The following is a 12,863-nucleotide window of genomic DNA, read 5'->3' as shown; positions in this document are numbered from 1 at the left end:
CCTACAGTGAGGGTGTTTTTTCTTCTTTGAACTTGAAATCTTGGGTAGCTCCGCTTGTCTTGACGAAATTGGTAAAACTTGTAGCTTTCATTTGGAAAAAAATGTCTAAATTGTTTTGTTAAAATTGCATTTTGCAGATAGATCACAAATATATTGTTTTCTTAAAATAGATACATAACTCAAAATTCATATTCCTAGGTTTATATCATATGTTCATGGTTTTACGATTTTTTAAAATAATTGTACAAATGCGAGATTTTAGATTAATAAAGTCGAATTAATTATCTAAGTCAGGATTGCATGACTTAAGTCAAATCCAACTATATTGGGCTAGAGTAATTAACTAGTATTGTTTTAAACCAAACATGTTAAAATGGCAGGGAGAAAGGAAGAATATGAAGGGTTGTTTACTGATTTCATATGGGTTTTGAGATTTGGGTCAGGTCGGGTCAGAGCTTTTTAATTTTTTTTATTTTTAAAAAGAGTAAAATACGAGTTATCCATCGGAAAGTTGATATTTTCCGGTTTAGAGACTTTTGTGTTAGAAAAAATAGTTAAGTGACTTTTGTACAAAAAAGTGATAGTTACATCACCATCTGTAAAATTTACCCCCAATCGCTAGTTATTAAATGGAAATTTGTTTGTTCCAATTTTGACTCTATTATGGAAATCCGAGCCCCAATTATCTGAACTATATGCAAAGTTCCATTTCTTCGTTCATTTCCATTCATATCAATGTTTGTTCTACAAATTGGTCCATTATTTCAACCTCAACATGAAATAGATAATATTAAGTTGGAAAATGGTTTGGGGAATATTTTAAGTGAAGTAATGATTTTCACTCACATGCCTTTTTTTTCCCAAGTTAAATTTTGTGTCTAAACATAATTTCAACTTTCAAAAAACTCCCCAGTTCCATTATATGTGTAACACCTCGTGCCCTAGGGTTAAGGTTTGACTCATAATATGGGGATGTAATGGTTATCAAGATGTGAGGTGTAGGAAGCGTTCTGAAACCTATAAAATGTATAAGAAGAGTCTTTGGGCAAATTAAAGTTGGAAGCTACACTATAATCCATGTTTTCAAGCGAGTTTGCACAAGGGCTTGCTTCAAGTGACTATAACCCCCTTATTAGTTGGAAATTTTGGAAAACTTCCTTGATGAAAGTTGTAGCCCTTTGAAATACCTTTCCCTCTATATAACGATCAGGTCAAACGGATATCTGTACAAAAAAGTTATGTGTGGTTTACTAAAGCGTTGTCAATGGAGCTCATCCATGGGCTCACGATCCGAGCAGACTAGCGTCCCGGGGCCATGTTGCGTGTGGACGGGCAGTAAAGTGAGGCCCATCATGAGCCACAGCGCGAACATGCGCATGCGCATGCATAGGCAAGGCAGCGCACGCTGCTAGGCACGCGACCCCTGCAACCTTTTTAAGTGCGTTTTTCCTGATTTTTCATTCTATTCTTCACTTCTTCAAACCCTAATACGAATTTTCTCTCCTCTTCTCTCCTCTCCTCATCCTCCCATATCAAGATAAGGTTCTCCCATGTATTTCTAAGTAATTGTAGCAGTTATACATGAATTCTAAGTGAAAAAATCATATGCGACAGACCTAGGATTCTCAAGAAAACCCTTCTTAAGGGTTCAAGTGAAGGAATTTGAGTCTTCATCAAATGTTTGGATTTTTCTTTGGGTTTTGAAGCTAATAAAGAAGTACGGCAAAGTCTCTACGTGCGGGAATATCTTTGTTCTTCCCCACGCCACATTCCTTCATGATTATTACGGATTCGCATCAGAAATAGAGTTATGCCCCTAATTTCATGGAAAATTTTAGAACTTTTATTCGTTAAACAATATAGCTTTGTAGTCCGTTCATGTATGTCATTCTGAACATTGTGAACTCAACACATAATCTATGTATGCACATGTTTGATATTCCATGAGTCTCAGTCATGAATCACAAAATGCTTACGAACAGTTAATACTCTAAATTCCATAATTCCATTTCTCACGATAGTAATGGTCAGTATCTATGTTAGAGCTATAATATGATGAACCTATAAATTCACATACTCATGTCATGAATTACAGAATGATGAGCACTTATACTCGGGCCCGAGGCCACATGTTATATACTATTATTGGTGTTACACCTCGAAAATTTCCCGTTAGCGTACAGTGAATAGACTAATAAAGGGCATGACGTGTGCGATGTTTTGATAAGAAAGGAATAGACTTTAATGGTCCTAATTAAGATTTCCAAAGACATTCGAGGTAAGAGAAGAAAGTTGTTGAGGAAAGCGAGTCACAAGTTGTGTGTCGGACAAGAATTACGAGTATCGAGTTAATGACGTTCTAATGATTCTTTGGGAAAGAGTTATAACGTCCCTTAGATTGATGTTGAAGTGTTAAACAAGTGTTAAGAAGGTTCCATAAGGATTGGAGATCAAACGAACGATGGAGAACATTTATGGGAGAAGGAGTTATACGACCGACTTATACGGTCCGTATAACATTATACGATCCGTATAAGGGGCCGTATAATACCCAGCAGAAATGATGTCTGGCCAGTGGTGAACCACGACCAGTTACACGGACCGTGAAATGTTCCGCGGACCGTATAAGTGTCCGTGGAAGTCCCGACGAGCTGAGTGAGTTCTGATTATATAAGTGTGATCTCACTTCGTTAAATTCATTTCCCACATTTTCTTCATCTCTCTCAAGGCCTCTAGAAGGTTCCATACACTTCATCCACAAGAATTCAAGGAAAATTTATGATCAACTTCATCAAACCAACAAGAATCAAGATTGTGAAACACATTAAAATCATCTAAGTCAAGAAATTCCAAGAGAAGTGAATTAGGGTTTTTGGTGTAAGAAGGGAATCTCCACTCAAGGCTTATTCTTCCAATATATAAGGTAAGTTTCATGGTCTTTTCATGTTGTTTGAAGTATTGAAAAGTTGAAACACTTGGATTGTAGTAGAATATAGGAAATGGGTCATAAATGTGGGAATAGTGTCATTGTTGAGCCATCGCTTGGGATGAATCATGGATATGGATATGTTATGATTATAAGTAGATTATGAATGGTATGTAGAATATGGAATGAGTATTATACGTGAAGGAACATGATGGTGAACTATGATCATGATTTTGGAGAATTGAAGGGAAATTGTGAAATGCGAATAATGTAAATGAATGAGGATTGTTGTTTATGATATTGTGATTGTTGTTATGAATGTTTGGTAGTTGATATGGAATATGGAGGAAGTCATATAAACAAAGGAAATGCTGCCCAATTTTCTCTAGCTTTAGTAAGCACGTCTTTATAATTGTTTAGCTAATGTCTATACGAATTCTCTTGAAGGTAAAGACGTGAGCATTAAAGGAGAATGAGCAAGCAATAGAATAGTTAAACGACAAAGGTATGTGAGGCTAGTCCTTTCTTTCTAAGGCATGAATCTTATGACATGAATCTCCTTCTTTTTCATGAATCTCCTATCTTCAAGAAAACTAAGAGTCCTTGTTCATAAATAGTCATATGAGATAAGAAGTACACTATGAGTACGATAATGATGATGATAAGCTTAAGTCTAAAGATTCTAGAGATCATGATATGATGTGCCTACAAAGCTAATGGTGTTAACTATGATCTATTGATGTTTTCCTTATGTGCACTCACCTTAAAACATTAGTCCCTCCAAGGTGAGATATAACGATTATGATTACTCCATAACGTAATCGGGGGTTCACGACCTTATGTCACCCCGACATAGCTATAGTTTCCTTCAAGTTCTAATGTATGTTCTGATGATAAATATATAATGATGCTAAGTTATGATAAAGCCATGATATGCCTATGAGATGAATAATAATGATAAGTTAGGAGATATATGTGATGCTATGATTCCACCGCGCCTAAATGACCGGACATGTCACCGCTAAGGTGGGTTGCTTGTGATTCCACCGTGCCTAAATGGCCGGACATGTCACCGCCTTCTGCAGCGGGTCGCTATGGTTCCACCGAGCACGGAAAGCGTACACGATCACTACTAGTGGGTCAGCATATGAGGGTTACCCGGACGCGGGTTAACGATGATGATGTATGAATGATATGATGATGTATGTATGATAAGATGATGTATACGCTATGGTAACTCATATGATATGCTACGTATGATATATGTATAAAATGTATCCATTCAAAGAGTACGCAGGTTATGTCTCCATCTTATGCCTTATGACTTCTCTATTATGTCCATTTCATTCATGCCTTACATACTCGCACAATGTTCGTACCGACGTTCGTTTTCTTTGGACGCCGTGTTCATGCCCACGAGTAGACAGGGAGGCGATCCAGACTCGTATGAGTTATTAGCTGATTGAGAGCACTCCATTTTCCGGAGGTGCCATTGATTATTCTTTTGGTATATATATATATATATATGTATGTATGTTATGGGCATGACGGGGTCTTGTCCCGTCCCTATGTCTAGCACTCTAGTAGAGGCTCGTAGATGCGCAGTTGGGGGTAGTATGGTCTCACAAGTTTCTCATTATATTATTCTGATAGCCGAAGGGCTTATGTATATAAAGTGAATATGTTTCCAATGATAATAGTTTTCCATGATTATGTGCATAAGAAATATGAATGAGAGCAGATGAGTAATAGAATGAGTGGTGCTCGGTGGTTAGCCCCGGGTGCCCGTCATGGCCCTAGTTGGGTCGTGACAGTTGGGTCCGAGGCCACATGTTATATACTATTGTTTGGCCCGAGGACACACATTATACACTATTATTTGGGCTCGAGGCTACATGTAATACACTATAATTGGACTAGAGGCCACAATTATGAACTCATATAAACGGATGATTTCTCCATGTTCGGTAAAGGCTACTTATGATTATGATTTTCATGTTTAGTTCAGTTATCCTTATATTTCGATTTCAGTCCAGCTTTTGATATTCAATTATCACTTATGTTATGATCTGGTTCCCCATTCCCTCGAGCACCCCACAACTATTTATTCTTTTAGTTGATTTTACATACGAGTGCTATTCCACAATACTGACATCCCTTTTGCTGGGGGTGCTGCGTTTCACGATGCAAGTGTAGAGACTCAGGTGACAGGACCTCTCGTTAGGACATTACTCGTATCAGCTTACTGGTGAGCCCCATTTCATTCGGGGCGTTATCTTTACTTTCGGTTATTGATTAAACAGTTGAGGTATGTCGGGGCCTTCTCCAGGTAAACAATTAGTTTTCTTATTCACGTCAGAGGCTTCATAGACTAGATTAGTAATTCAATCAGTGTTTTTCAGATATTATGTTAGTCATGGTGGCTACATTTTATATTCTTAGACTATTTCAAAGATTTCTATTTAAAGACAATATTCAGCTATTTCTATATCCTTATTTATAAACATTCAGTCAGACTTTCAGTAGCTCAAAGATGTTCATAAATTATATACCGCACAGTCTGATTTCAGAGTTAAGTTCACTCATGTTGGTTCGCTCGGTCCAGCAGCTCAGGCACGGGGTGTCGGTCCGTCCAGTCCCAGGTTCAGGCGTGACATTATGTGGCAGTACTTTTTTATTAGTTTGTTAAAAATAGAATGACACATATTTTTATATTTGAAAATAATTTAACTTAAAGTTTATTTATCATTGATGAGATGTTTTATAGAAAAAATAGTATCATAACAGATTTATGATTGTAATTTTTAAAAGTTCTTGTTTCTTGAATTCCGTGTAAAGTCAAAACTATCATAAATCGAAACAAAGGAAACACTCCTTTTGAACTTTAACTTCAGACATTCTTGGATTTATCTGTAGCTAGAACTAAGAAAAATCACACACGATAATGAACCAGATGCATCTACCAAATGCAAATCTTCAAATTCCTAAACCACTAAAACTGACTCATGAACTAAACAACTTCAACTATCCTAGACTATTACATATCACATTCCAAAGAATTTTTATCTCACAAGAACATTGGTAATTGGTAGGACTCTGAAAACAGGGAGAACTTTTATTTGATGAAGCAAAAGAAAGTAACATGACTTTCTAATGGTTTAGTACTTGAAGGAACATGTCAAAGCACAAGGAAAAAAAATTAATTTATATTCACTGATGTCAATAGTCAAATATGTGCACCAATGGAGCAATCGAGTGAAAAAAAAATCAATAATGCCATTACAACAACTTTGGGATGCTTTTAAAAAAAAAAAAAAAAAAAAACTCTCTTGGCCTTTAGAACAAAGGCGATTGTGTTCACAAACACCTTTAATGCAGGTCCAAATATAGTAGGTGCAACAAGAAACTTAAAAACCTTCTTGCTGAAGTTTGGCAATGTTGAAACAGAAGAAAATTAAGACTAAACCCTGAAAAGAGCGAAACAAGTACGCAAAACAGAGAGCATAGTATGTCACCAATTAAAATTGTAGATGAACGTAAGCTAAATCTTCCATCTTGATTTTTAAATATCGCAAGGAAACACTCTTCGAGAGTATAAAAGTGAACCATAACAACTCCTTGTAGATTTCCCCAAACTTTCCACTAAAAACGAGCAACTTTTAAGGTTACAAGGACTTGTACACGTAAGCAATTTACTCTACAGTCCCTACACCAATCATCAACAATTCTCTCAATTGTTGGTGCTCTCTCCAAATCTCTTCAATGAATCTACCCAGTCAATGAAATCTCTTTACAACACAAACAAAAAAATACCTACTACAATCACTAAGAATGTAATCAAGAACGGTATTGATAAATCTTGATAATAACAAGTTCTTTGATGTGTAGTAGTTGATTCCTTCTTAGTAGACTCTCGTATAAATCTCACTCTATCTCTCAAGTCTCTCTCTATTTGTGATAGTTCTCCAAGCATCAATATTGTGCTTTATATATGATAACGTCCAAATTCACTCCTCAAAGAGAAAGTGTACATGGTCGTATTCAATATAATTTACCCAACTATGAGTCGGGATCGAATCTCACAGAGAACAATATAAAGGCGATTAAGAAATTAAATAATTTATCACCAACTAAGCTAAGCCAAAAACTTTTTCAATATTTGATTTTTTATTTAAGAACTAACAAAAATAAAACTAACTAGAAAGTGGGTAAAATGACCAATGGCCAAGCATGAATACAACAGACTTTCAAGTAACGATGAATGGGAGTAGGTTTGGAATCAGCGTAAGTAGAAGTGGGTCACCCCATAGTTGTAATATGGGCAAGTACGCGAGATGTAACGAATAGATTTCTCTTTTTCAACGAAGTCCTTCTTTTTGGATCACTTTTTTCGGGGTTAATATGACCTTCTTTCCTATGCATTTCTTAGGGCTTTTGGGTATGCCACGTCGCATTTTTCACGATTTTATAACTAAGAACGAGTCTATGTTAATAGATAATGATTTCTAAAATCTCATTGAAAGTCTTCCAACCAAATCAATGAATTTTAATCTAAGCTTTTCCAAGCCTTAGAGTGTGATATTAAGCACAACCAATTGAATCTCAAGTTAACTTTCCTATTCCTAGCTCAAGTTATTAGATGAGGTTTATAGCCCCAAATCCTTGTTAATTAATCTTTGAGAAAATCGTCAAATGCCACCTCAACGTTTAGTCAGATTAATTATGACGCACCCAACCTTTACAGGTGACCTATTACCCTCCTGACTATTTTTTAAATGGAATTATTAGCCCCCTGAAATGCTACCACCAGATTTGTATTTGAGTGGTGAAATACACGTGTCTTAGAAGTGTATTTTACCTGTTAATTTTTTTTTTCATCTTCTTTTTGTTTCTTTTCCTAATCTATCTTCTTCCACCATCCACCACACCAAAAATCACCGTTAAAAGAGTTGGCCAAAGAAATTAGTTTTCTATTTATCTTGAGCACTAAACAACTTTTGATTTTTTATTTTCCTTTATCTTTACCAATGATCTCTTTCGACTGTTCCAGCTTCTTCGATCTTTCAATTTTTCCATGCTCTATAGTCCAAAAAATCATTTCGAAGCGAAAATTGAAAGATCGAAGTTGAGCATAGCAAAATTGGGTTTTGAATTAATTTGTAGTGGAATGAAAATTGGGTTTCCATTCAGTTTTGAAATTTGCCTTCTCAAAATTGAGTTTTGAAAGATCAAAGATCGAAGTTGATTTTTTGGACTATAGAGCATGGCCAGTGCTCAAAAATCACCTCTTCTTTCAGTTTTTCTTGATTTGAGTTTTGAATTAGTTTGTAATGGAATGACATTACTAATTGGGTCTCATGATATTTCATTTTCTCATCTTGTTTTTTCTAAAAAATGATTCGTGATTAATGAAAATTAGTTTGGAAGTTGTGAAACTCGAAGGGGAACGAAAGACCAACAACAAAAAAAAAAAATCGCCGGAAATTGCATACTTTCGGTGAGGGGAAGTGTGTGTAACAAAGAAGAAGAAAGGGATAAAAGATAAAGAAAAAAAGGAAAATAATAAGAAATATTTTTATTTGCTTCTCACTCTCTCATCTCTCAAAGATGAGAGAGTGAACTACACTCTCTGTGCCACCTCACCATCTAGGGTGAAATTAATTCACTTTAAAATTGTCCAGGGGGTAATAGGTCGCCCGTAAAGGTTGGGTGCGTCATAATTAAACCGTCCAAACATTGAGGGGGCATTTGACGATTTTCTCATTAATCTTTCCCAACCTCAATTTTGCTCTTCCGAGCTCAAATCGAAGTAAATGGCCGAGTATTAGGGTTAGCTAATCCCTTAAAAACATTAAAGAACAAGATTAATTAAAGAAACAAAGACCCGCTTCATTAGAAATAAAAGCTGTTCAATACATAAGCAAAACAAGAGAGTTAATTCAAACACTTGATAATGAATATTCTCATAAACAAGATTCAAGTGAAAGAATAAAATACTACACACTTAAATATCCAATACATAACAAGCAATTGAAGAAAGGGTTAAGAGTGCTTATTAAAGTGCTCCAATCTTCTCCTCCAATAGTGTGGTTGATGAACCCTAGCTTCCAAAACTTGAAAATATGGCCAAAGATGAAAATAGTTTCTCCCAAGTCTTGCTTTTGTAGTACCCCCAACTTTTCCAAGTCAAAATATGACTAAGTAAACCCCAAAGTTGCAGATTTGCATTTTTGCAATTTTAGCGACTTTTCTCATTTTCTTCATTTTGACCTCTTTTGACTTGTTTTTCACTTGATTTCTTCCTGATCACTTCTCAACTATATAAATCATGTAAAACGCCAAGAAAACATTATAAGTGCACTAATTTTCTCATTATTATTCTCAAAAGTTTAAGTAAAAAGAAGAGATAAGTTGGTAAAATACCAACTTATCAATATAGTAGTAGAATAGTTGCTTGTATTTCTCCCAATCCAATCAATACTTGGCTAAATTAATTGATTGAAACCAATCCTTGTAGGACTTGGATTTGAACTTCACACGTATATGGCTAAGTTCTTCTATTTCCATGCTAATTCCATGTTGTCCAAATATGATAATTTTTTCATGTCTTGAACTCCAGTTCCTTTTAAAATTGGATTATTCCTTAATCCTGTTGAGTAACTGCTGGCTCAATGATCATGAGCTTTACATTGAAGTTTTGATGATTTGATAAACAATGTACTAGAGACAATCAACAGGAGATATAAGGAGGAATTTATTTGAAGAACCAGATATCCAACCAAGAGTTACAAAGGACTAAGTGAAGCAGTCACAACATTCAAAAAAACTGCTCAAAGAAATTAGTTGTTACGCAACTGGAGACTCAAGCTATTTCATGACTGACATTGGAGAAGACGGCGTATTGACTGATTACTAATCAATGAAGAGTTGGATTTCAGTTATGGTAATATGCTATAATATACCACAAGTTGATAAACATAGAAATTAGCATTGTAGCAGGACAAGGAAGCCGACACGCAAATATGGAAAGAATAGAAGATCCAAGTCAAACAACATTTGATTTGCAGGTAAATTAATGAAACCAAAATCTTCTTGGATTCAATCATTGAAGGTGGTGACTACTACTATATATACACAAAGACGATCAAGCATTGGAACTTGGAAGCCACAACCACAAAATACTTCAACGAGAAGAGCCAACTATCCAAACAATAAAGAACCAGAGTATAAGATTTACCTATCTAGTTCTTTAGTTGTAGTTAGGTTCTTTTGTGGTTCTCACCCATTTATCTTTGCAAGTATTGTGTGATAGGTGTTTGTTCATTATCCCCACCAAACAACTAGGTTTTTTAGATGGACTATTGAAGAAATTGGTTCCTTAGGTTTTCCAAGGAAGTTGTAAGCCTGTTATCTACTTGGTTATAGTGAAGTTTTTGGGTAAATCCTATAGGAATATAGGTCATGGTTTTTGACTCCCTTGATCAAGGAGTTTTCCACGTGAAAATATTATATTGATTTATTAATTCCACTGCATTACCTTCGTATGCAAACTGTTCCAAGAAACAGCTTCTTAGAATGCACAAAAGTAGCCCGATCTTAACAGTTTTCTTTTCTGCATGTGGAATAGCTTCTTTCCAAAATGTACCAAAGCTCAAGTTTCGCTCAATGTACTGTCTCTAAAAAGCAATCCTGCATCTATGTTACATGGTTCACCAGTTCTTTTTGAAGATCTGTTAAGGACCTAGTTATTGTACTTGTTTGTTCATTCTTCCTTGTACATAGATTGTCATTGGTACAATATTTTTCAATCATCAAACCTTCATAATATCAAGAATTGTATTGAGATTAAGGCAGTCTGTCTATAGTAACCTAGTAACAATTTTATCCATGAATACTTATCACCAATACTTGCAAAGGAAAATTAGTGGAACCACAATCAGAAACCTAACTATAACAACAAAAGAACTAGATGGCTAAAACTTGATAGGGTTTAGGTTCTTCATTGATCAAATTGGATCTTTCTTAGAACAAGATGTTGACTAAACTCACACTTGTCTCTCCTTGGATGCTTGTAGTAATGTTATATTGGTGGTAGAGTTCCAATGCTCCTTCATGCTGTGTATATAGTAGTTGGTTGCTGCCATCAATTCTTGAATAACTGAAGGTGTTAGTTTCATTAATTGTACCCAAAACCAAACCTTGTACAACTGGGATCTTCAATTCTTTCCTTGAATGCATGTCAGCTTCCTTGTCCTACTTGAATGCTAATTTCCATGTCTTTCAACTTATGGTATATTGTAGAATATTACCATAACTAAAACCTTTCTCTTCATTGAATAAGAATCTATAACGACCCGTCCGGCCGTTATTTAATATTTCGCAAACCCCTGCCACTCTAGGTCAAGGATTGTAAATAATAAGCTTCATGATGTGTTTTAAGAGTTAAGAGCGGAAAAAAATTAATTTCGGAAGGATTTGGAAATTTCAGGCTAGAAAAATAAAGCGGACCGCTATAGCGGTACCGCTATGGTTAACACGATCGCTACGTCCACGCGAAACAAGAGTCTTCGAATTTTTGTACTTAGTCTATTTTTCTCTCCCTTTTCAATAAAAGACTCTCAAGGGTTGCTCCTAGGGTTCCTCATGAAAGAAAAACCATGGACCCCAAGAAAAAGAAAACCCTTCTAATTTCTTTTCCACCCTTCCCTACGAACATTATCACACATGGAATCGGATAAAGGCTAAGCAGACAAGAAATTCTTGGAGAATCAAATATCTGTTCGTCAAAGAGGTAGGTTATGGTTTACTTTAGTTAGAGATTAGCGAATCGTATATACATTTAGAGTTAACAGGAGAATGCATGCTTAGGTCTTCGGACACGAAGTTTTGGATGGATAGATTGTTAATGTGATTAAAATATGGCATAATTAGGGCTATAATAATAATGATGATCTAGCTAATAAGAAGTGATGTTGTCACTAGAGAGATACCTCGTGTTTACTTTTATGCAACTTTAGAAGGGGATGAATTCCGTCTGTATGTCCTATTTTGTTGGTTGTTCATAAGGTTGTTCCTTGAAAATAAGAGTTCGTACTAAAAGAAGTATATCGAATTGAGTTGACATTTCTCCCATCAATGGCTAGAATTATGATTGATTTGTCATTTAGTTTCGTGCATTGCACTGCATGGTTTATGCGAGGATACAGGTAACAGGCAAGGCTGAGTATGGGCATTGTGTTATTCGGCCTTGTGGCCATGGAGTTGAGTACTTGAAGTACATATATTATATAAATTGGAATCCGCGACCGAGGTTCGTTCAGGGGCTGAGGTTTATGCTCGGGTCCGAGGGGTATTCCGGAACAAGTGGTACATGGACACCATGGGTCCACCAACAGATCGGTTTGACTGGACCACCGAGCTAAGCCACCGCCTAGTGTGTATGTACAATATGTTTAGATTCTGCATTGCATTTTCATTGCACTACATCTCATGATTTTATGTTATACAAGTAGGTACTACTGTTGTTAATATTGCTCATTTATTTCAGGCATGTTGTTGAGAGCCTGGTGGAGAGGGGGGTTAAACAATGTAAGGATAGTGTTGGTTGTCAGATAGTGATTTATTTTCTTCGATGCATTGTATTATAGTAGTAATGTGAATAGTGAACTCTTTAATAACAAGGGTAAAAGTAGAGCATACGGTGAGTGGGAGAACAGAGTTACAAGGTTGGACGAAGGTAGGAATGGTTATGAGTTAGCGAGAATACCTTACATTTTGGTAACAAAGAAGTGAGCTTCGAGGGCGAGCGGGAGCACGCGAGTAAATGTTTATTTAGAATTTTTGAAGTTGTGCGGGTCTTGCTTATCCTTTGTGCCTCATATTGTATTGTGTGAACTAACAGTCGATCATGTGCCACGACGTGTGGTGTCGATTTCCT

The sequence above is a fragment of the Lycium ferocissimum genome, chromosome 3, assembly GCF_029784015.1.
Source record: "Lycium ferocissimum isolate CSIRO_LF1 chromosome 3, AGI_CSIRO_Lferr_CH_V1, whole genome shotgun sequence".
In the NCBI taxonomy this organism is placed as follows: domain Eukaryota; kingdom Viridiplantae; phylum Streptophyta; class Magnoliopsida; order Solanales; family Solanaceae; genus Lycium; species Lycium ferocissimum.
This window is presented reverse-complemented; position numbering follows the sequence as displayed.